The sequence below is a fragment of the Camelus bactrianus genome, chromosome 36 (assembly GCF_048773025.1).
Source record: "Camelus bactrianus isolate YW-2024 breed Bactrian camel chromosome 36, ASM4877302v1, whole genome shotgun sequence".
Lineage (NCBI taxonomy): Eukaryota > Metazoa > Chordata > Mammalia > Artiodactyla > Camelidae > Camelus > Camelus bactrianus.
The window spans coordinates 11,394,132-11,421,102 of NC_133574.1; the positions used below are offsets into that span (position 1 = coordinate 11,394,132).

At 40.9% G+C, this 26,971-nt stretch overlaps 1 pseudogene; it reads right to left on the bottom strand.

Moving 5' to 3' along the window:
- Positions 1–6,588: 6,588 nt before the first annotated feature.
- On the bottom strand, positions 6,589–26,767 carry LOC141576133 (actin-related protein 3B-like; annotated as a pseudogene).
- Between the last annotated feature and the right edge of the window lie 204 nt (positions 26,768–26,971).

Genomic DNA, 26,971 nt, shown 5'->3' on the forward strand with positions numbered 1-26,971 from the left:
TTGCTGTTCTCTGCCTAGAAAATTCTTCCCCTAAGAATCTGAATGACTGCTTCCTTCTCAATGGAAGGTCAGCTCCAGAGTGACCTCAGGGATACTTTCCCTAATATCTAGATAAAGTACCACTGCCTGCTACCATCATAGTCCTTCAGACCTGGGTTCATTGCTTGCTGACTTGTTCATATTCTGTTCCCCCCAACACAAACACAAGAATATAAGTTCTGTGAAAGCATGGTTCTTGTCTCCCTTGTTTACCTGTTCTTAAGCTTGGTAGAGAGTAAACTTCCCAACCTGCTGCATGTGATAGTAGGCAAAAAGTTTACCCCTTTGGACATAAAATAGGGATAACATCACCTGTGCTTCCTGCCTCATAGAAAAACTGAGGACCTGGAGTTAGGGTGCCGAAGATACTTTCTCTCCCAGAAACTTGTGACTAATTTTTTGATTCCATATATATATATATATATAGCAAATATCAATACCATTTACCCAATTACATAACCCCAAAAGTCTTAGAACACATTTTGTGCTTGTCTTTGCTTTGCTCCCCACTAAACTACTCCTTAAACAATAGTAATCAGTTTGTCCAGAGGCCATATCCTTAAGGTCCCTCCCTTCAGCACCCTTCCTTCATAGCTCCTTGATTGCCTTGAGTCTTTCCAGGACCACTGATAATTGTCTTCCAACCAGCAGTTCAGTTTGTATTCTTTCCCCTCTTCCACCTCCCAAATTTGTCATCCACACTGCAGGAAAATAATTGTTGTAGAAGGCAAATTCCACACCAATACTGCTTAGTTTAATAATCATGTAATGACTTGCTTTGCCACAGGATCATGTCCAAATACCTTGAAGAACCATGTAAGGCAGTCTTCCTCTGTGTGCTTCTGCAACTCTCCAGCTTCACCACTTGCCCTTCTGTCATTTCTAAATCATCAGTGCACACAACATGGACAGAATGTGCACAGTCACGTGCCATATGCACCAACCATCCCAAACTGTTTGCAGTGCAGAGAGGAAGGATTCCAGGTGGCTTCACTCCCCTCTATCTGTGGTGTTCACATTGCCTTGTCAAACACCTGCCCATCTTTTAAGAGTCAGTTCAAGTGTACCTATTCTTAAAGAACATTCCAAACACTTGCCCTCTGCCCACCACTTCCAAGAGCTCCTCATTTCTTCCTCTGCACTGCCTCTGAGCCTTGTAGTATGCCTATTATAATACCCATGCCAGAGATCATCTCTGCCTCCTCCCCAGTGCTCCTTCATGGTCAAGTTATTTGATTCATCTCCTGAGCTTCCTGGGCCAGGCATTATACTTGGCATGTTAATCAGTATCTGGAAAAGAACAAAACAACCAAATTCAGTGTACTTATTATCTAGTAGAGGGCTTCATTCAATAACATACTTTTGACTGATATTTGAAAAATTGAAAGATCTCCTTGAAGGTTAGAGTTAGGAAGAAGGGATATTGTATTTATGCTGTTAATAGATATCAGTTGAATGGCCAAAATATTTTGTCAATGAGCTAGTGTTAACTGAACATTTACTGTGTTCAGAGTTCTGGATGTGGCCAATTGCAGGGGATGCTTGAAATAGCTTTTGGACATTTCTGAAATGACTCTGGCTTTATCATTTCACTGGGTCAAAATGTTAAATGGTCAGCACAGGTTCTCAGCTTCCAGGCAGTTTAGAACATAGTGCCTGAATGTTTTTTCATCCACTACCCTCTTAAAGGATTTTGAAACACTGTGTCCTTTCCTCATCCATTTAAAAAGATAATATGTAAAAATTTTATCTTGACTTTAAATCATTATAAAAGATGTTGCTTCTTACATTATAAATATTGATTTACAAAAACCACTCTTTTTAATGTACACAATGGAAGCTAAATTAAATACCAAAGTGATTTTGTATCTACCATGTCATCCATATAAAAAAAAAAAACACACATTATAAACAAACTGTTCTAGAAAAGCCAGGAATTTTACATAGTTGTTTCCCTTGCAGAACTCATTTCATTCCTCTTCTCCTATAAAACTTAATCCCCATATAACATTCTTGTGTTTGATATATTTTCTTGATTACAAGTGCATTCTTAGCTCACTCTCATCCATGTACACCCACCCCTTGGCTCAGGACACCTGCTGGACATTGGTTGAACATCAATTTCACGTTTTCTGTCTCTTACTTCAAGAGACAGAAAAGGTCCTCACAAAATTGGGAAGGAGGAATAAGAAAAGTAGAAAAGGAAATCAGTGCAGGATCTGACTTTTGGTGAGGGAGCCAAAAAGGGGAAAACACTCTTTTACTGGGACACACACAGAGAGATCAGTTGGGATTGAAGGAGATCCAATGAGGGTGAGAGGAGTGCACAGCAGATGCCTGGCTGACAGAACTGAAAGAAACCAGCACAAAATATCCCTGTAATCAATCCCCAGACCTTGACTTGAGCTGTTGATGCTGAGCTAGGAATGTCTGCTGAAGCTGAGGGAGAGGGCTGAGGCTGATGGCACAGACTGAGTCTCATGGGGTTGGAGTGTGTTGTTTTCTGTGATTGGTAGTGTCTATGGAACAGAACTGCCTGGGACCTGAATTCAAAAAGCAACATTGCTGATGCACATGGTGTGGATTATCTAGGTATCTCATGGACATATTCACTATCCTTGCAGGTCCAGGGCCCAATTTGGCATTTTTGCAATAGAAGAGAAGCACGGTTCTATCAGAATCATCATAATTTTGGTCTGAGAGACCCAGGGGAAGTTCGGGTTGAAATCAGAATCCATGGCCAAAGAACCTGCATATTTCATAGGCACAACTGTGATTTTTATTGGGTCCAAGGCAGAGGGTGTGGATATGCTCTGTGGTTGTCTTGGTGGTCCCATGCCACAAGGAAGAGAGAGCCAAGAGCAGAGATCTGGGTGCACAGAAGGGGAAGTTGAAGCCTTTCCATCAGCCTTGTCTACTACATGAAAATGTGACAATAGGGATGGCACTGACCTGATACTGCACTGAGGACCCAGCTGGGGGACTGAAGGATCATTACAGGAGGCCCTAGTGCATGACATCTTTAGATTTGTTTCCACTGGTGTTTCTGTGTAGAATTTGGACATTCCCATGGCAATAGAAAGGGCAAAGGAACTGTTATGAGTGTGTATTGGAAACATTCCAACACCACATACCACAGCCTGCACCCCAGAAATGGTTTGGAAGTCTCAATTCCAATAAAAGGAGAAGCCCTAGCCACTCTCCAATCTGTGATAAACACCTAATCAAAATGAGGCTCTGTTAAACAACAAAAGTAGATTGTGTTCACCACAACAAAAACCACATTGGCAATCATAGAAATAACAGGCAATGCACTCACAAGAATGACATGGCACCACACCATACCAAAAACAGATCTCACAGCAATATCATGGAAATGTGAGCAGCCAACATAGGAAATCTTCCACTTAAAAAAAGCCCTTCAAGTCTACAACAGATAACTGACAATCTTTAACCCATAAAGATAGAGAGCTATAATAAAATGAAAAAGAAGAACCATTCCCAGAACCAACCTCCAACACACTTGGAAACTGAACAAAAAATAAATTAAAAAAAGGCAGCATGTGAACACCCTTATCTACAGAACAGACTGAAATAAAAATTAGATTATGACTACTTCTTAAAAAAAAAGTTTTAGTTTTCTAAAATGTCTAAATTTTCAAAGCCACATTTTATATTCTCCACCACCTTTTTCTTGTCAATGAGCCTGAGTAAGGTGTTCACTCAGTGACCAAGAAGATCTCAGGTGTTGTCAGCAGGACCTAAAGCATGCCTCCTCCTACTTGCTTCATCAAAAGAAAATCGACCTATAGTTCCTGCCACTGAGCCAAGAAAACAGGCAGTGAAAAGACATTCAGTGTTGTTAATCATCAGAGAAATGCAAATTAAAACCACAGTGAGATATTACCTCATGTCTACCAGGATGGCTATCATCAAAAAGACCACAAAACCACAAATATTCAGCAACAATGTGGAGAAAATTGAACCCATATACACTGTTGGTGTATAGTTTATACAGAGACTAGTGTGTGAGAGCTGAGTCCTGGAGGCCTGTGATTTATCCAGGAGGTCAAGTCATTGCAGGCAGCATGTGCTGCTTGAAGCCAGTTTTCAGCCCTGGCTGTCCATGCGCATCAGTCTCCTCAGGAGCTGAGTCCCCCAAAATCACAAACCCCCACCCAGAGATTCTGATATAATTGGCCCAGGCATCCTGATTTGAAAAGCTTCCCACTTGATTCAATGTGTAGTCACATTGAGAGACACTGTGAGCAACTAGTTCACTCTGGGTTTAGTCAGTATAATTTATACACCCAAACTAGGAAAAGAAGGAACAATAGAAATGCAAACTATTACAACCACAATGGAAAACAGGACGGTGGCTTCTCAAAAAGCTAAAAATAGAACTAATATATGATCTAGCAATTCCACTTCTGGGTATTCATCCAAAGAAAATGAAAACATTAACCTAAAAATATATATGAACCCCAATATTCATGGTAACCTTATTTACAATTGCCAAGATATGGAAGCAAACTAAGTGTCCATCAACAGATGACTGGATAAAGAAGTTGTGGTATATATAATATGGAATATTACTGAGCCATAAAAAAGAATGAAATGTTGCCATCTGCAACAATATAGATGGACTTGGGGAGTATTATGCTGAGTGAAATAAGTCAGACAGAAAAAACAAATACTGTAGAATATCACTTATATATGAACTCTGAAAAAGAAAACTAGTGAACATAACAACAACAACAACAACAACAACAACAACAACAAAAAACAGACTCACAGGTATGGAGAACAAACTAATGGGTATCCATGGAGACAGGGAAGAGGGGAGGGCAAGACTGGGATAAGGAATTAAGAGGTACAAACTACTACTTATACAATAAATAAGCTACAAGGATATGTTATACAGCACAGGGAATATAGCTGAAATCTTATAATAACTATAAATGGAGTATAACCTTTAAAAACTGCAACCTGGAACTTATATAATATTGTACATCAACCCTACCTCAATTAGAAAAACGTCGAAGACCAGTTTGCCCCATGTGACCCAGGTCCCTTCAGTTTTGCCTCCTTTTCCTATCTGTAGGGCTCAGTGTCATCATCTGTTAAATAAGGTACTCAGGCTAGAAGGCCAGCTCTACTTCAAGAATCCTGTAAATCTATTGAAAGCAAACTAAATGATCAAATGAGAAAACTCAACCCCAGCATGAGCAATCCTTACTGCTGGCAGAAGTTCCATCTCCACCATGATGAAATGAGGACTAGATAGTGCACACTTGTTCCTTGCTTTCATGGACAGGAAGACACAGCTGATGTTATGTGAGATTTAAGAAGTAGGGAGAACAAGCCACATACTGCACTAAACTTAATACTCTCATCTGCCTTTGCTTTCCCTTCCTTGCACATTTACTGGAGGTGAGATGTGTTTAATTAAGGTTATATACCAATAAAAACCAAATTATTATTTGCTTTTACCCATCAAATTTGTCTATATAGAAAATGTTTTCCAATAATAAAAATAACATGTATTAACCATAAAATTTCAAATAATTTTAAAACACAAAGAGTAGAAAGTAAGAGTTATCCATCTCTTGCCCAGATATATTTTATTTCCTTTAAGGAGTTTAACACATATCATTCAATACCTTTTCTTATATATATATATACATAAAGTATATTTTAAATAAAATGAAATAATACTATGTGTAAATTTTACAACTTGCTTTTTCATTTGACAATATATACAGTAGACATCTTTTCATTTGAATTTACATTGCTTTACCTCATTCTTTTTAAAGGCTGAATAGTATTCTACTGTCCAGATGAAATAAACTGTATTAAGCCCTCCCTACTGAGCCTGGTCCTCTCCCCCCTAAGGTGCAGGCCCCTGCATCTGTGAAGGGGAGACGTGGTCTTGGGGGAAGAGTAGGATGTGCAGACAGTGGTGAGCAGGCAGGGAAGCAGGGCCAGCTGACTGCCACTTTCTGCCCCTCCCCTCTGGCTCTCAGCAACACTTCCTTCATCCTACAGTTACATGAACTGCCTTTTTCTCCTTTCAAGTTTCAAAATTCCCTGCACTCAAAGAATTTTGGAGAAACATTACATGAGCATTTTCTGATTGTTCATTTCAGATTCCTCCTTCTCTCTGACAACAACACATCTGGCACTAATCTAAATACTCATGAAGCAAGACCAGCAAACTCACAGAAAGCAAGAGGGGAAGGACCCCCTTGATCTTTCAGTCAACATGGAGGGTTAAAATTGTCCAATTTATAAATACAGCTGGGCAGATAAGAATAAGAGATACTAGAATATTTAAATCAAATACTTCTGGCTAACTGAGTTATATTGCCAAGCATTTAAGTCACCCTCACTCCAAGAAAAATATTTTACCAGGAATCAGGCCCTTAACAAATCTTATAAAACAGAAGTCAAATAGGACTATCTGCAGACTGATGGTAAGGGTCTATTATTCTCAGAATGCTGGGCCTTTAATTTCAGAATGAAATCCAAGCATGTTACCCAAGCAGCTTATACCTTATATAGCAGATGATGGACATCAATGGGACAGTTCTGTGTTACTTTGTCAACAACATCTGAGATGGATTGCATAAAATCCAGGTTGGTGAACAGAATTTTGTACAGATATAAAAGAAACAATACACATTTCTCTCAACAACTTTTTTAAAATGTAACTTTAACAAATACAGAATTCACTATGCCTTTTAAACCATCACATTGGAATGAATGTGTCAAATTAATCCAAGTGACTCTGTGCATGGAGTGATGGTGACATGTCCCTTCAAGAGATGAAATGTGTGGGTTTAGAGAGGGAAAAGAAATCAAACAGTAACAAAGACAGGCCAGCCCTGCGTTAGAATACACAGTGACTCAAACTTTATATGAGATTGTAAAAAGCAAGTGCTCAGTGTATGTGGCATGTAATGAAAAATATTGTAGATAATGAGCATGTGATGTATAGACACTAATGTCATGAAAAAGTTAGCCAGGATATAAGAAAAAACCTAGTCAGTGACTCACACTGTAAATCTGAGCTAGAAGACTGGGAATGGGGAATGGTGGTGGCTTCTAGGTGAAACAATCAATATGGTAATAACCATGTTATTAACTAAAAAATCTTACATTCAATTCCATAAGTGAAATAAGCTAAAGTATAAGTAATTCAATTACAAAATTCTTAAAAATGCTTTAAAAATCATGAAAAGTGTCAATGTGCTCGAGGGAAGAAGAAGGCGCCATGCAGCTGTTCACTGGACTTTGCTGGTTTATGTCTATTTTAACTGAAGACTATCACGAGCGAATGAGTGCCGTGATATCAGGTACTGTCAGACATACATTGTGTGCCATTTCCCTGAACAGTCATACACATCGAAGAACAGGCAGTGGTTTGTATTTACCTATTAAATGTAAACTGAATGAGGCAGAAAAATAAACCAAAATACAAATAAAGTCCATTTTACTTAAACCTTAAAATATTGCCTCTTAGCTACTGCTTTTACAAACGCAGTAATAATTCTTTGTGACTACTTGCTAAACTGATGATATCTTTAATTCTTCTTTCCAAGGCTGTCCTCAGACAGAAGCTTTATGTAACTTGCAGCAGGGAACACAGCAGGACCAGCTGTACTGGGTTAAATGTTGGACTGGGGATGGATCGTCATGTGTGATGGGAAGGTTATATGTACGCTATCGTACTCTTATACAGAGGCAAATTCCAATCAATCCTCGAGATTAACTAGTTTTCATATCAGTAGGAGATGAATTTCAAATCCATTCTCTTCTATTGCTCTTAAAGCTCCTTCCTAACCACTCTTGGTTTAACCAACCATTAACTGTTTAACAGATAGCCAGACCCAAAGAGGAGCATGATGAAACACCCAGTCAAGTGCGTGGACCATGCAGGAGCCAGAGCAGCCACTGAAGCTGCAGCCTACACTCCCAAGGTCCTCCCTGAAAGGTGGCCACCTCACTTGGGAGCCCAACGGGGAGCCACTCTTGCACACACGAGGTGACAGCATTGCTCCACACACGTCATTCTCTGCACACTCAGAAAGCAAACGTCTTACCTCTGGGTGAAAGAAAATTTCAGGGCCTGGGAAACTTTCCTAGCCAACATCGATAATGAATTTCTTCTGGCTTATGGCATTGTTCCCTGTTTGCTGTTTGATCCACTTCCGCTGATCCAGGTCATACTTGGCAAACTTCTTGACTATATTGGGGCAAATGTGACAGTACTTCTCCTGCAGACACACACACAGAGATGTCACCAGGCATTAGCGGCCACCCAGTCTGCCCTCCGGCAAACACCCAGTAACTCCAGCACCACAAACCCCCGACATCAGTCCTGCCCAATGCCACAGCTCCAAGGGACACTTACTGGGCTCAGTGATGTCTAACAGCTATGCTCTGGCCACGTACTCTGCTTTCTTTCCAGCTCTGCTATTAGTCCCAGCCTCACTGTGTCACATGTTGCTGCCTACTATCTGAGATGATGTCTGACGGTGCCTATCAAGTCCCTAGTCTCCATCTCCTCTCTTCTTACTCCTTGTATGCCCCCACGTGGCACCTGCCCAGGCACTTGCTGCCACCCACTGGGACAAGCAGACCCGCCTCGCAGCCCAACCCAGATCTGAAGGCAGCAGATCTGGCCCTGTGGTCACCACATCCGATTGGCAGGTGGTTAACCTGCTCTGCGGTCTGACACAGCACACTCAGTGGCTCCATGACAGAGAGTTAGTGAGTGCCTAGGCACGTGGGATGCACAAGTGAATAAAACACACACAGACCCCTGCCCACTGGCCCATACACTGGCTGAGAGTCAGAGTAACAAGTGACAGTGATAAATAAGTAAATTGCAGAGCACTTTATAAGGTGCTGGGACCATGAACCAAAGGAAAGCCCGACTTTGACAGGATGGAGCTGCCACACATTGGGGCATGAGAACCCGCTCAGTGCCAGCCCCAGCCTGTGCTGTGCAAAGTGTTTCCTCAGCTGGTGATGCCTGACTGGGGGTCTCTGGATTGATCATCTGTCCTTAGAGCTAACCTCACAAGAACAGCAGTTGGCCCCTGGGTACCGGATTCTGAAAGTCAGCTTCCTGTGGGCCAGGTGGGCTTTGTTCAATGCCTGCACTTTGTCAGTCCCAAAGCTGGTGCTCAGGAGGACCTCTGAAGGCATTTTCTTGATACTAAGTTCAAAATTTCTTAGAATCCCTGAAATGAAACCTAATACCATCCTTGGTATACTCTGCACAACTGTAAGACTGATGGGCCAGACTTGCTACACACCCCTGTGCTCACTGATAACTGAGTGAGTGGGTCACCCCATACAACTTCAAATCTACCAGGCTGAGGGCAGAAACAGTAAGTTGTCCTAAGACACCAGGTCAATTTCTCACAGCAACTCAGAGGCTTAACTGAAGGCAGGAAGTGCTTCCACAGTGTTGATGGTGTGCTGTGTGTCAGCCCCAAGTCCTGGACCACCACTGTCCCCACCAACAGAATCCACGCATCCACAGGCCCACTCCTGCCCACAGGGGCAACAAGACACAGGGTAACTCTGACCCACTCCCACAGAGGGAATTGGGGCAAGAACTAACTGACAGCAGTGATGGGGTTTCTGACCTGCAGGGAACACAAGGAGCTCTTCCACTGCCTACCTTCATGGCTGAGTGATACATTGTCACTGCCCAAATGGGCCAAACCTGGTTCAGGGTCAGAGATGGACCTCAGAGAGCCAGTGAAGAAGGTAAAGCCCACCACGAGGACTAGGAGAGCAGCCTCTGTCACATTCAGCATACTCAGGGCGCTTCTCACCTGCATGGCCACCCCGACAGTCAGGAGCCAGAGGCTGTGAGACATATTGGTAACAGGAATGGGGAGGTGAGGGAACTTGGGTCAACTATCCAAATTTATTTCCTTGAAGAAACACAAGGAAAGGACTAGGGGAAGTTCTAGGAAATATTTTAACATAAAAAGAAAGTCTTATGCTACTTCTGTAAACCTTCCCCAAGGGGGAAAGGATTGACTCCCATGGGCTGCCCAGGACCACACACCCAAGCTGTGAAGTGACCCATCCCTGGAAACTCTAGTCCTGGGCACACCCGGGCACCCAGCCACCCTACTCACACGGGCCCTGACTCGCACCTGTGCACCCTGTCCTAAAAATACCTCTCCGTCCACCAAGAGTGTCATGCAAAATGTGGGACTCCCCCCAGGCACTAGATTTCCTTCAACCAGCTTGTTACTGGGTGCAAAAGTGGGAGGGAAGGGGGGAGGCTAACCTCCCTTAAACTCCCCTGCAGCTCAGAAACTGTGTGTTCAAGGTCACATGTCACTTCCATGCTTAAATTTTTCTCCAAAAACAAAATCTTTGCTCTTTATATAATAATTATCCTTGTATTACTAAGAATCTCTTCATTTTGACTAAAACAAAACAAAAACAAAACAGTAATTTGTCCTGATTTTGCAACCTGAAGAGAAAATTGCTTTGAAAGGGGTCTGTCAACTGCTACCTACAGAGTGACACAAAGACCAAACCGATGGATCAGTCAAGTGGGCATTTTAAATAAGGACCAATGAGCCATTTTCCTCCGAATCTTACTGATTTAACTTTAGAGCTTCCTGTAACTCCTCCAGCATGGTAATGGAGTCTAGAAAACACAGGTGGACTCTGTTCAATGATTCACCCTAGAACAGCATCACTCTGAATGGTAATTCTCAGGGTACAGAACCACACACAGCAAGAGCTGGAAATGAGTTTGAATTCTGGCTGACTGCACAGGATTCCTCACAGTCACTGCTGCTGCTGTCTGCTCCTTACTCAGGAAATGAAGCCTGGAGGGAGAGGTGCAAGACACATTGGCTAATTGAAGGTTCTGTCTAATCAGGCTCCAATTAAATGACATCGTACTAGGCAGGATGCTCAATACCAGTTATCAAGCTGCTCTCATTTACAGCTGGAGAACTCCACAAGCATCCATGTTCAGAGAAGAGGCTAAGTTTTCAGCCCCTTAATTCAAGTGTTAAACAGATGGAGACCCACATTCATGGGGAGTGGAGGGAAGGCACAGTGGGAACAGGGGTGGTGGCCACAAGGGGAAGTGTGCAAACACTATTTCTCTCTCACCACCAAACTGGCCCATTTCCCATCTGTTTTTACCTTAATGGCCTTTGTGGTCTCCAGTGGTTGCTCAGGAGGGAATCCCACCTCCCTCTCACTTGGCAGCTGTTGAATGAAATACATATCTCTACCTGCAATAGGGATGTGTTTGATGCAGCTTCCAATTACCTAACCTTCCACATGGGGAGACAGAGAGGCAAAACACCATGTGAGTAACTCCAGGAGGAAAGCCCTCCCTGGACTGTAAGTTAGACTCCTGCCCCCACCTGCCCTGGCAATGCAAGCATTTACTGAATCTCCACTCTGTGCAAAGCTCAGGACTTGGGGAGGGGGAATAAAATGACCATGCATGCAATTCCATTAGGAGAACCTGAGATGCTCTGTAAGCAAACAAAGTGGCATTTCCATTAGGAATGTGAAGAGAAAACCACAGAAGGCAGTTAATTTCCAAAATGCTGCTGTCTGTCCGAACAATGGGTCATTTTATTGTTCCTCTAACAAAAAGGAAAACGTTTTAACTATTAATTTTATAAACATTTTTATTGAGTTATAGGCATTTTACAATGTTTTGTCAAATTCCAGTGTAGAGCACAATTTTTCAGTTATACATGAACATATATATATTCATTGTCACATTTTGTTTTTTTTGCTGTTTAACTATTAATTTTTAAACCAACTACAAATTGGCTTGCATTTAAAAGTCAACCACCTGGCTAGCATGCAGGACTTAGAGTGTGACAACCAGGACTCAGATCCTGGTTCCACATCTGTGGGCAAAGTAACCATGGCCACATCTGTTAACACATATGTTTCAGCCTTGGCACCTTCACCCATCATATGCGGTGAGTGGGTGCACAGAAGAGACCCAGTGACAGGCAGCGAGTCAAGTACACAGCATGGTTTAGGCATGCATTTAAGACTCAATAACCGATCTGCTCACTCTAGTAAGAGCTGCACTTGGTAGGAAGGAACAGTCTGGCAGGTTCCCCTCAACCCTATGCTATGTGAGATCCATGCTGGGGGGAGTTTGGATCCGCTCACCCAGCTGCCCTCCCGGACCAGTGACCAGGCTGTCAGCCATCACCAGCAGGAGAGGGCCAGGAGCTGCTGTGTGGTCCCAGGTCCTCACCAGCCCCCTGGGGTGCCACTCAACATGCAGGCCACAGGCTGGGAAGGTCCAGCTCATGCTGGTGGGAGTAGCTGTGCAGAGTGGACAATGTCCCCACCTGCACCAGGTAGAGGAGGCACTCTGAGCTCCCTGATGGCACTGGCTGCTTGTCACACACTCATGGAGACAGAAGGCTGGAGCAAATCCTCATCCATCTGACAGATGGATCAGTTCCACTATGTACAAGCACAGTTACCACTGAAGTTGCAAGAACAGGTGACTGAATTCCTCTTATGTCTTCTGAGGTGCCCAACTTCTAGAAGTGAGAGAGTGTGTAGCCTTTCTCAGGAGCCCAAGCCAATTGTAAAATATTTAAGATCAAGATAAAAGATATGTACACATTATTAAAATAAAAAAATCATAAGAACAGTAGCTCTCACAAACAGAAACTATTCACAATTTCTATACTCAATACATTACATATAACATTTTCTAAAATTAATTCAACCCATTTTGAGTATCAGCTTCATCACAGATTAAATATATTAAAAAAACCACAGCCAATGGTAGGAAAACAAGTAAGTGAGTTGTGCTACACCCACATGATGGGCTGTCAGGTAGTTACTAAATATATTTCCACAGAGTATTTAACCATAAAGATACATCAGGGATATGTCAATATGCAAAATACAACCTCAGGAGCACATTGTACAATTAGAACATGAAATCAGATGGAGGGTATCCCAACTGCTTAAAATGTGTGTTGTTTGTCTAAGAAAAAGAGCTCAGTAGACTATACCAAAAAAGTGTGGCACAGTCCTCTGGGCAGGTTTCTGGGTCATTCTATTTTCTTCTTTACATTTCTCCATTTTACCTAAATTTCGTACAGTAAATGTAATTTTTATAAATAAGGGGAAAAAACTGCATTAAGAAACAGAGAAAAATTTGAACAACAACTTTCTCTGTGGGCCTGCACGTAGTGTGAAACTTGTTTCAGATACACAGGGTAGGCCAGGAAGCAGACCCACAGGCACAGTCCCTGAACTTGGCCTGCACTGACCTCTGAGGACGTGACCTCAGAGAGGAGCCAGGCAGGGCCACACAGCAAGTGGCACCTAAACACCTCACACCCAGGAGGGGGCAGTGTTCCGAGACTGGATGAAGGGGCTGCGAGCACAGAGCATGCTCTGCAGGCCTCCTGCCTCTCCTCACCCCCAGGCAAAGGGGACACTGGCAGGGTGCAATGACAGAGGGGAAAGATTTGGCTTTTTCCTCCTGACTGTAGACACATCAGCCTCCCCCTGCAGTGATTTCTGAACTTTGAGGTATTAAAGCACCAGCATATTAGTACATCATCTCTGCAACGTCCTGAAATAAAACAGTGACTATTTTTTAAATGAAATAAATGAACTGTTTTTTTAAAAAAAATACTAGTTTGCATTTTTTAAATTTGTCTTAGTTGACTTACAAAATTCTGTTTCCAGTGTATAGCATAGTGATTCATTTATTGCATTTTTAAAAGGAGCTTAGCACATAAACACACAAAGCTATATTTGCACAAAAGACACTTGTAATACACAAAATAACAAACATTAGTATCAGGGGTTGCCTCCAAGAAGGGACGTGGAGAAGGAAAGGCAGGTCTGAATTCCCAATGTAACCCCCTCCAGATAGCTTCAATTTATTAAAAAAAAAAATTTAAATAATTCATTTAACTAGTCCATTGTACCAAATATATATGTGTATATATATATAGTCTCTTGAAGCCTGAATTAGAAATCACTTCTGTTATATTTTGAAAATTAAAACCAAAAAGTGACATTGCAGAGCATCCTACAAGTCAAGGTGAACAATCTCTCCTTCTTGGCTCTTAAAAAATTTTTAAAAAGCAAGAAACAAATCCTCTCCAGAGGATTGTCACAGAACACAAAATCATCCTCCAAATGTTCATGTGCCGCACCCACTGATATCCAGATTACAGTTCAGAATGAAAGTCAGGAAAACCCTCCTGGCAAAGTGACACCGGAGCCAAGCAGAGCCCAGGGACATCAGACGACTGCTGACACCAGACTGCACAAATCTGCTACTGCAAATTTCCAACTGCCAGTGCCACAGACACTAGGCATCTTCCACTTTCTCACACAAGTGTGTTTAAAGGCTCTTATTACCTTTGATAAGTACAGGTATGTCTTCAAAAGTGGTGCTTTAATTAACAGAAGGGTTTTTTCTTTCACTGCTTCCTTCACCTCAAATCAGGTTAGGCCCACAGACAGAGCAGAACTCGGTGCCCTGCTGACCATTGGGATAGTGTGAGTGACCCCATCCCTGCTGTCAATGATGATTCCTGTTAATGTGTGTTCACCAACTTGTCATGATGTCCACTACACAGCTAAGGCCAGCACTGCCTTCACAAATACCAGAGAGACCATCAGCATGGGGACTTTCTCAAGTGTTCCACAAGCCTATCTTCAGGTTGGAGCAATAAGCCCTTTCTTTCTTACTGAGTCTGAATGACCTTTCCCTTCCCTACCTTCCATCATCCTCCCAAATCCAAATTCCAAAGTGGGCAACTAACATGTAAATTCTGTGCACTTAATCTGGAGGAGTAAACTTCTCAGTAAGATAAATCAAAGCTTTGCAAAGAACAGCCAGAGACAAAGGAATTTTATTGTGGAATCAGGAGGTTTTAATTTCTAATCCACTGGTTCCCAGTGTGGGTCCACAGATGGATTGCAATAAGACTACTTGTGGGGACTTTAGAAAGACAAAATACTGGGCCTGGCACCCAGAAATTCTCATCTGGAGAACCAGGATAGTGGTTCTCAACCAGGGGCAATTTTGCCCCCAAGGAGCACCTGGCAATACCTGGTGCCATTTCTCGCTGTCACACTTGAGGGAGGGGAGGCTGGTGGTGGTGCTTCCCCTGGTGGGTCAAGACCAGAGATGCTGCTAGACATCCAACACACAGCTCAGTACCCTCCCCTCCCCTGAGGACTGCCCGATCCAAAATTTTGAGGCTGGAAACCCGTGGTCTGATATAAATTCTGAGAATGTGTATTTTGAAAAAAACACTTTTGAGGAGACTTTGCTGCATGGAACACTTTGAGAACCACTGGGCGAGTGTTTCCTGAAGTGTCTCCTACTCCATGAAACAGAAACAGCTTAGGGGTGGGGGAATATTTCTGGTTAACTTTGGAAGTGGTGGAATAAACAGAGTTTCCTAATGTAGGCATTTTCAGAGCCTTTAAGACATCACTGTCTACTGAGAATCACCACACAGAGGACACAGCATGTGGAATCTTCCAAGTTAAACATCTATGCAACTCCTCCTCTTTTTTCCTACAAGTAAGGGAATAGAATATGCAGGAAGCATTTTGGAAAACAATTTTATCATTTATTCCCCCAAATTTCAGTCAATTCCCTTATATAGAGGCAGATACATTACACCTAAAAACAACAAACCACCCCACGAAGAACAAGCAGCTTCAGGGGAAGTTCTGCAAACTCATGGAACCACAGGAGCTCAGATCCACAAAGGGAAACCCTTGAAAGACATTTATTTTGTTTCATTTTGTTTTGTTTTAACAGATTCTATAGTATATTTTCTTTTTTATGATCAGAAGTAAAAAAAGCCAAAGAACCACACCTACATCTTGAACTTGTCTTCCTGAGGATACCTTAGATTTTAATGAATGTAAACAGACAAAAGCTGGACAAACTCTACACCAGCAGTAAAAACATAAATCACAGAAATTGCTCTCTACAGTGTTTGAGCTCAGACCTGAATGGGATGAGTTCATGTGCACTTGAGTGCATGGGAAAGGAAACCACACCACACAATCTTACAGAGGCCTCTAGAATCACCATTTCTTCCACATTAGACAACTAAGGTCACTTGGGAATCATGAAAGTCACTTGTCCTTACCTGAACTGCAATGTAGAGTCCCGGTACATTAAATAATTTGAACATAATATCTGAAAGATATTCTTTATTTTCTGGTGTATTCAGAGGAGGTTCTGTCTGTAAGGAAATATTCACTATATTTAGTGTTCACCCAAATTTCATGTAATTACATCAGAACAGCAAAATGTTAATCTAAAAGCATGTTCATTAAGATGCTGTACAACTCCTTAATTTGACAGACAGAGTACACCCAGAGTGATTGATTAAACATATTTTGGCTGTGAGGTTTAAAATCTTTGAGAGAGTAAAGCCTCTCTAAACACTTCTGCTCTGACTAATCCACCCCAAAACAAGAACAAGCTACAGAAAAGGAAACTCCACCTCGGATAACAGAACACCCAAACACCGTGAATCTGAAGAGACATGCACTGAGCTGCCAAGGGCAATAACAGCCCCACTGAGACCAGATGAGTGAGGACATGGAAAGAGAACACCAGTGACTTCAGATACCAGGCAATATCCAGTTTTCCAGAGAAGAGCAAAAGCAGAGAGCCCTTGCTTGGAGTCAGAGCAGTCTGAGCAGCACAGCTGCAGGAGCCTCGCTCCCCAGGCCCCTCCCCTCAGAGCACAGGCAGCAAGATGAGAAGTTACACCTCCACCATCTGCTGTGAGAAAGACAAGCCTGGGACAGAAGCTGCTTCAGCCAGATTCTGCCCACCACCCAGCCTAAACCAGACACACAGCCAGTTCAGAAAGAGCTCCCCTCACTCAAAGATGAGGAAAGAACACAAAAAGACTAGCCAAACATCAAATAAAAACACTCATAGAAAAAGAGAGGGGAGAGAGAAAATAGGAAAAAACAAATGGCAGATAAAAAGCATGTACCCAGAAAATATAAAAAAAAAGCAGATGAAAATCATGACATAGATATCCGAGTTTTTTGAAATGTCTATTTAAAATAATAACTATTATCTAATAGGAGGAAATTAACAGGATTACAGAAAGATAAAAATAAATAAAACTGCTTTTTGTCATTCAGCAATTTGTTGAACATTTTTCCATGTTAATAAATATGGATTTACATCACATATTTAAGCTAGGGAAAAAAAGAGAGAGAAAAGGAGAAAAAAAAAACAAAGAAAGGAAAAAAAATCTAGGCCTTTTGGCAAAAAAATAAATAAATAAAAATCCACATTACCCTTTGTTTTATACTGAGCTGTGTGTCCCAAAACTCTTATGCTGAAGCTGCAACCCTCAGGTGACTGTGTTTGGAGATGAAGCCCCTAGAGGTGTAATCCAGGATCAGTGAGGTCACAGGACAGCACTAACATCTCTGCAGGATAAGGCAGAGGGATCAGGGAGCTCTCTCTCACTCACACACAGAGGAAGAGCCACACAAGGACCTGGTGAGAAGGAGGCCATCTGCAAGCCAGGAAGAGAGATCTGATCATAAACCAACCATGATGGCACCTTGATCTCAGACCTAAAGCGCCCAGAGCTGTGAGAAAACAACTGTCTGTTGTTGTAGCCACTCAGCCTATGGTGTTTTGTTAGGCTTATTGAGCAGAGCAACATACTCTTAAAGCAGGAAAAGGGCAGCCTGTCTTGGCCATTGGCACAGCTGCATGCAGGACACTGGGACACACAGGGCCACATTTACAGACTTTTCTGGCAGGAAAATATGACCCCAGAATTCTATATCTGGCCACACTGCCAATCAAGTCTGTTGCAAAACAAAACAAAATATCTTTAAACATACAACAACTTGAGAGAATTTGGTTTCTATGAACCCTTCATGAATTAACCATCAGACAATAAGCTTTAGCCAAATAATAAGAATGCATAAAGTACAGCCAAAGACTTACAGTGAGCAAGTAGTCCATTTAAGATGTAGGGATAAATGCTTTTCTTTTCTGGGAGAATCTATAGCTATAGAACAGAATGTAAATATTATAAATTAAAACAACAGGAGTAGTATCAAGTTGACAGGCACAGATGGAAAGGAGGAAAATATAAAGACACTGATGCCCTTGTGTCATGGAATCAAAAGATATTGTTTTCTTGGTAGAGCAGCAGAGACACCAGTAAACATAAAGTCACAAACATAAATATCAGAGTAAGTTCACTAACATAAACAATCAAAAGCAGGTGATAGAAGAAAGGAGGAGGAGGTAAGAAAAGTGGCCATGTACCATCGTGGTCACTAAGCACAGTAGGAAGTAATCATCCCTAAACAAATACAGGTAAATATCTTATACAAAATTACAGTTATGTTAAAATATGTTTTACCAATTATCAGAACGAATATGCACCCAATAGAAACCAAAGAGAAAGCCAAGCCTGAGTTTTAAAATATCCATACATAAATAAAACACACTAAAACCAGAAAGCACAGCACCAGAAAAGCAGCTGTGACCACACACACCTGCCACACAGCCCAGGCCATTTCAGCACGGGCAACGGGAGAGCTCCAACTCCAATCAGCCCAGCTACACCCCACCTTCGATTTTACCAAGTTTGGAAAGTGATTTCCTCTCTCCATGCATAATTAGCACTAACTTCACAGGAGTCTAAACAAAGTGCTCATGGCAGCACCTGGCATGGGGAATGTACTCAGTGAAAGTGCATTATTATCACTAAAATCATCAGCATGTACCAGTGAGAAACTCACCTACTGAAGAGAAAGTCTCTGAACAAAGACTATGAGACAAAATCAAATTCCATTGTCAAGCCAAGGGACATCTAAAACAAGGTGCCTCAGAGAGGTGCACAGTTGTCACAGCTTCCAAGATCAGAAAAAACATAACTGCACATAACAAGGAACTGATTACACAGATTAGGTCACATCCATAAAATGTAACACTTTGAAGCAATTAAAAAGGATGGGCAGTGTGTCTGCAGATATGAAACAATATCTACTATAAATTTGCTACATGAAAACAGGCCTCTCCATACATACACATTCTTAAATATACTTCTGTATCTACAACATTTTTTTTAAAAAGCAAGGTGTATGAGGAGAGAAATGAGGAGCTGTTTATGGGCACAAAGTTTTGATCTTGCAAGATGGAAAAGTTCTAGAGTTCTGTTACATCACAATATCAATGTAGGAAATGTTACCAAATGATACATTTAAAACTGTGTTAAGTGGGTAAATTTCATATATTTCAAATTATAATTTCTAAAATTTTTAAAGTAAAAATCAATATTTACCATAGTATGGCAATTTTGTTACCATTTTATGAATCAAGTTTATGTATAATCCATGTGCCTGCACATAATTATTGCTGGTTAAGCACCAGTAAAGTTGGTTTCCTCCAGGAAGGGGATCTGGAAGGCAACACAGAAGTGGGAAAGAGACACTCTTGCACTGGAAATCGTACTGCACCTTTTGAATTCTGTGCTGTGTGTATGCTAACTCTTCAAGCAAATAATCAAATCTGGCTATCAACTAGCTGGGGGCTTTAGTTTATACTCCTGTCTGATACAAAGCTCAAACATCATGCCCCAAGTAAGTTTTAATTACTCTGATTAGAATCAATACACTCCCTGAATGGGAGAGAGAAAGCAATCTTAAGACATAGACAAGAAATAATAAAGTCATCAAAAGCAGATTGTAAGTAAATGATCTAAACGTTATTCAACAACACATTACTTATTTTAATGTGCCTACCTCAAGGGGCTGAGATCAAATTAGTTAATACCTTAATGTTCCCAGTACACATTTAGCACTGTGTTAGTGATTACTATATCAGATTTCTTTTTTTTAGTTTTCTTTCATTTAAAGCACATGAAGAATAGCTGTGGATTCCAATATTTAGGTTACAATATATCTCCTTATGGCACCTCCTATCAACCTGAAAAACAGGCCTAATAACTACCTACCCCACAATTGTCTGTGAGATTAAATAAGTGAGTTAATTCATGCAAAAGCTTGGTGGGGAGAGGGCTGGGCCTTTAGCAAGTGCTGAATATATCAACAATCAACTGTAATATCAAGAATATATCTCAGGCCAGAAGAAATTGAATGTATTAACTCCAGAGACCTAGAGTCTTCTCTTACCTTGAAGAGGAATCCAAGCACCTTAATAAGTTAATTTTATAAACATAACATTTAAACTGATTAGAGGGGGGAATAGGATGAAGAGAGGAAGGCTAGAAAGGTATGCAAAGTGGGAGCATAGTCATGCAATGTTTCCTTCCTGCCTGGTTTAAAAAAAAATGTGAGCCTATAGAAGGCATTCCAACAAGAAGTAGATAAACCCTGGCTCTGGATTCTTCCTGGGTTTAATTTCAGTGTCAAGTGATGTTCCAAATAAATCCCAGATGAATGAAAAATATATATAAACATCAAAGGAAAGTAGGTTTACTTACATAAAAATTTACAATTATAGATGTTCAAAAACATAACCTACAAAAAATCAAGTGAGAAAAAGTATCTGCTTATGACAAAAAATTCTTATCTGTTATATGAAAGATTTCACACCATAAACAGATTGTGGCCATACATACGACAGAATATTATTCAGCCCTAAAAAATGAAGGAAATTCTGACACATGCTACAATGTGGCTGAACCCTGAAGACCTTATACCAAGTGAAATAAGCCAGTCATGAAAGGATTAATACTGGATGATTCCACTTATATGAGGACCCAGAATAGTTACAGTCATAGAGACAGAGGGGGGATGGTGGGGGCTAGGGCTGGGAGAGGGGGAAAGAGAGTTATTCTTTAATGTGGACAGAGTTTCAGTTTGGAAGATGAAGAAGTTCCTGAGATGGCTGGTGGTGATGGTTGCACAACATTGTCAATGTACTCAACTCACCAAACTGTACATTCAGAAATGGTTAACATGGTAAATTTTATGGTATGTGCATTTTATCACAAAAGAAAAATTTAAGTAGAATAAAGTTCAAAGAAATCATAGCAACAATAAAAGCAATAAAACACTGATATGTACAAAACCCAGGACATGAATACGCAATTCACAAAGGAGAAAATATAACTAATAAATACATGAAAAACTGTTTAAGATCAAAGGTATTCAAACTGCAAATTAAAAAGTCAAATAATCAAAAATGATATTAATCAATCCTAAGAGTTCAAATAATGTGGCTTCTTGTACATTGAAGATTTCAGTGTGAAATGGTATACCAGAGATTCAAAATTATTAACACATCTGGACCTCCAAATTATATATATATATATATAATTTTTATATTCTTAATATAAAAATGCTCTAAATATAGAAAAAAATGTGCAAATATTAATTTATGTTATGTCTTACAAAACCAAGAAACTGGAAACAAAAGTAAACATCTAAAAATAATGGGGCTGCTAAACAGATTGGAAACAACCACTGGATACATGATTGCATGACCATTAAAGCGAGGATTATGAAAACCGTGCAAGAAAATGGGGGAGAGGGATGGAGGACACAATATTGAATGCAAAATCATATAAAAACATGAGTGAAAAGATTAAGTATAGCTATACTAAATGATAATATTTATGATAATGGGATAGGAGTGTGAAAAGCCCCACAAGAATCTTCCAAATTTTCTAAATCGCACTTATAGTTCTATAATAAGAAAAAAAAATTCATTACAAGAGTTGTGAAACCCTGAGTTACAGCCTGTGTGCGAAGGCCACAGAAACTCCCAGTACAACTTCCTGGTTTATTTCTCCACAGGCGGAGAAGCTAACAGAAGAAAGACTTCACCCCAGGGCAGAAGCCACAGCACATCCTGGTGTGGCTTTTCCCTAGCCTGTTGGCTCTGTAACGTGGAAAACACTTTCCATATCCAACCACAGTTGTGAAGACAGCTGAATTATTGATCTGCCACTGTCTTCATACCTGTAGTCACATCATTATGGCAGGCACTGCAATTTCCCTACCCAGTATCTATTCTGCCTTCTGCCTTAATGACAGACCACTGATCAATCACAGGCCCAGAAAACAGCATTTCCCAGACTTCCTGGTGTACAGGGATGGCTAAGTAAGTTCTGGCCAATAAGAAGCAAAAGTTATTGGATGTGTCTTCTGGGAAAGCTCCTTACAAGGTTGGAGGTAGACTCATGTAGTAGGCCCACTTCTGCTCTTAACCCCTTCTTTCCTGGAATATGGAGGTGATGACTGGAGCTGCAGCAGCTAACTTGTGATCTAAGGCAATCTTAGAATGGAAGCCATATGCTAAATATACTAGAGCACACAGATCCCTAATGACACTAGAAACCTGACATACCAGCACTGCCCTCCCTGCTACAAATGACTTTAAGAAAAATAAAACCTTTAACTTGCTTAAATCACTGATTTTTACACTTTAGTACTTGCTGCCAAACAATTCACCATCTGTGAAGAACTAACATTAAAATCTATACACTTCCATTAAGAGAATGTTTACAATAAAATTAGGTTCTCCTGGCTCCTGAATCAAATTCAGCATTATAAAAGACACATTCTTCTGGGTTCTCAGAACCATAATCATAAATCTATGTTTTCCTCAATCCTCCTTTTCTCCTATGTTTACCACAAGTAATTGTTCCTTTAGAGGACTAATTTAAATAAAACCTTCCAAAAACCATTATTTATATATAACGAGATCTAAATTGGAGATATCAAGTTTTTCTTATTTTTTAAATACTGAAGTATATGATTAAAACTTCACATGAATGCAAGTTACATAAAAATTGTATTCATAATAATGGTAAAATATCATCAAGTATTAATTCAAAAATGAATAATTAGTCAGTACTATAAAAATCAATCCATATTTCTGGATAAAGAAAGCAAGCTGAACACATGCAACTAATATTGCTCCAGTCCCAAACCTCTCCATAACTGCAGTAAAGAAACATTTTTAAAAGCATAAATCCTCAAGGAAGGGCAAGTAGGAGTGGAGATGACAATATACTGAAAATGGGAAGAACACGGGCCAGCAGTAACAGACTCAGTAGCGCCAAGGATGTCCAGCTCCACACCGGCCAGTGCTAGTGTACAGGACAAAGCAGGTCTGAGCCACCCTCATGAACCAGGAAGGGAGTTACTGCGGTAAGCCAGGACAAGCCACATGTCATGGTGATTATTATGTGTCAGCTTGACTGGGCTAAGGGGTACCCCGAGAGCTGGTAAACCATTCTTTCTGGGGTGTTTCTGAGAGGGTGTCTCTGGAAGAGCTTAGCATGCAGCAGACTGAGTAAGGAGACCTGCCCTTGCCAATGTGGGTGGGCAGCACACAGGCTACTGAGGACTTGATTGGAAAAAAAGGATGAAGGAAGGGTGATCCTCCATCCCTGAGCTGGGACATACATCTTTCCTGCTCTCAGGTGGATGGCAGAGCTCCTGGTTCCCAGCATCCTTGGGCAGCACTGCTGCTTGCTCTTCCTCCCCTGATTCATATTCAAAAAGGTTTGCAAATCTCCTCTACAGTTACAATTCAATTTCCCTTCAAGAGCACTGCAGTTCTTTAGAATATATGATTCTGTCTTGAACACTGGGCAATTCAGTATTAGAGAAAAGTGTGTGGTTCCCATTTGCTATCTGTTTAGTCCACGTGACCAACGTGAGTTGAGTCTCTGAAACTTCTTGAAAAACATGAGCCCTACTGAGCTCATTCCCACCATGGATGTGCAGATGTCTGTCATAGCAGTCAGAAGGGACAATTTCATAGGCTACTGAGGGAACTTTAATTTAAAACTTTTAGACTCTTTTACACCAAGAAGCCATTAGCTGATGTAGTGGTTCAGTAAATGTCTTCAATGAATTTCTGGACATGGCCACAAATCCCTGTACCTGCTTCACTCCCCTTCAATTATCCCATTAACTGATGAGGAAGGACATAAGCCTGAGATAAAACCACCCTTCTCATGACTTCCTCTGTCACATCATGCAGCAAACAAACCTCCTAACTTCAAAGTACAGTAAATGTAACACAATGTTTTCTTATGTTTAATGTAATAAACAATTATTTTTGAAAATTCTCTTCAGATACTCATTTTTGGCAAAGGACTTAAGCTTTTCCATATTCATACCAAACACCTCCAGTTCGTTCCCAGCAATTGGTTTTATTGTACTGCGGTGTATATGCCAGCTAGAGCAGAAAAATTCCTGGTAGGAAAAATTTCCTGTGGGCTGTGTCCTGGTGATTGCATTTGCTCCACGGGCCTAAGACTCAGACTCCCTCTGAGCAGAGCGGGATGGGGCAGGCAGGGAGAGGAAGCTGGGCCCCAGGCCCATGCCTGGAGTCCTATCAACAGGTAGTTATGTGACGTATGAGAGAAGGGAACATGCCAAGCATTGCAGGTGGGAGTCTGTAATTTGTTTTGGCTGTAAAGACAAAGCCACTCAGACATACTGTCAGTTTCCTGGCTCCATGTATTTTAAATAAACCATCGTAGATACACAGGAGAGAAAATACACAGTGGCCTGTAAAACACAGTACTTGGACGTGGCAATTCCTAGTTGTGAAGATACAGCCAGGAAAAAGCTTAGAGCACTTTCAAGGACTTGATTTAATAGACACAAAATATATAGATTCCACTAACTACCATAACAGCCTTGTACTTAACATATTTTAAGACAGATAATTCTAAAGAATATTCCATATTTAACATTAGGAAGAATTATATAATTGGATCAGGGACCATTTGACAATGCACTAGCATGGAAAATATGCAAAGCTAAATTATGTAGGTTTTAATGTGCAGCTTATGTTACATGCAATTGCTCTCCTTAAAGTAAGTGTTTTATACATGTAATTAATTTTAACTTAAAAAGAACATAAAACAATGAAAACAGGCTCTACAACCAAGAGACACTTCTCTTCATTTCTCTGTATTGTTTTATTTCATCTGAACAAGATCAATTACATCCACAATATCAGGGCCTGTAACTCAGCTCAGTGTTAGTGTGAGATTTAACCTTGGCAAAACAGCACCTTGACTCAGCTCCCTCTGCTGTAAGAAGCAAAGGTCAGAGCCAACCAGTTATTTCAGGAGGACACTTAACTACACAGGTGGTTTCCTACCCAAACCCATTCCTCCCTCCTCATTCCTTGCTGCTGGAGGCCGGTTTAGGTACTTACCTCTTGGGGCCAGGTGATGAGATGTGGTCCCCTCACCAGCAACAGGAGAGAATCTTGACTCATCAAAATGTACCAAAGTAATTTTGTTCCCCTCTAGGGCCCACACTGGACACGGACAGACAGGGCAAATCTGCTAGGAAGGTTTCTGAGGATGAGAGTCTTAATTCTAAAACTCTGAAAGTAAATACAGCAAAAGTCAGTACAGGAACTCGGGCAGCCACCCTGGGGCCTGAGGGGAACCAGCACAAGAGGCCAAACAGGTGAATTAGGCTGGGTTCTCACCTCCATCTCTGAGCTGCTCAAGTAACCAGTCCTGAGTGGCCTGACACTGGCATCCTGTTTTGTGGGATAATAAGCCCTCTTTGGTTTTGGACATTTTGGTTGAGCCTTCTGTTATTTGCCCAAAAAGCACTCCAACTCATACAAAGAGCTTTAGTGGGAATTAAAAACTCCCCAGGGAAGAATATCCTGGGTTTAAAATCTAAGCAACCCAGAATCCACAGGGCTCTTCTCTCAGTCCCAGTTACTCACCATCAAAAAGTGATGGCCCTCAGGTTTAGCTCAGGGAAAATTAAAAATAACTTGTTCCATGAACCTCTCCATTAGAACTCAGTCTTCAATTATTCCATGTCTTATTGGCCACTAAAGCAAGAGAAATCAAACTATGTCAAGCTTCAGTCCATGTCAGTAAGAGCAACAGTTTTAAAAACACTGGCCCAGAAGAGACTGAGTTATTAGAGAAAACAGGTCCTTTGCACTGGGTGAATGTTAATTTATGTAAAGAAATAACAGGCACTTTACCAGAAATATTAAGTTATATTATCATTTATATTCTACTTCACATCTCTAAGTACAAAGTATCATCTTAACAGTGGAGTAATAGATGCAAAAGTACAGCTAATCCACCATACCATTCCATTTGGAGTTTGGAGGTTTTTAGAACAAATACCTAGTTAAACAATTTTAGTGCTTCTTTTTAATTAATCAGTCAACAGCTCTTCTACACCTGACAGGTTAGTGAGTCAACCTGCAATTTTCCACAGAAGCAGATCTTGCTCTCACATGAAGCCCAGCATTCCCAGAGTCAATCCTGCATTCTGGGGTTTCTTAAATTCACTTGATTCCCCACATGAAAAATACCTTGTTCAACTAACACAACACTGTAAATCAACTATACTTCAATTTTGAAAAATACCCCATTCAAAACCAACAACAACAAAACCTCTTTTCCAACACAAGAATAAAATACACAGCTCACAAGTACAATTGCTATGAAATCTACCATTTTGCATGATTCATCCTACTCTCTGTTCTTGGTGATACACTTACAGAAGCAAATCCCGGTGGGGAGTTTACCTTTGTGGCATATGTGGGTTTATCTATGGCTTCATGCCCTATGAAAAAGTCCAGGTCATCAACTCCCCTCAGCACCCTCCTTTGGGCTTGGTCAACCACTTTTGCTGACTCTCTGATGGCAATACCTTAGGGAGAACAACGCAAAGATTTCTGTCTGCATCCATACTCATTTCAAGGGTCATGGAAGCATAATATAACCCCTGTGAATGTACAAGTAAATTTTCAATGTCAGGGTCTTATTTGGAATTGAGAGTGTTCACAGAAAAGACGCTATCACAGAGCACATAAAGTAATACAGAAACCTTTCTTATGTTCTGGTAT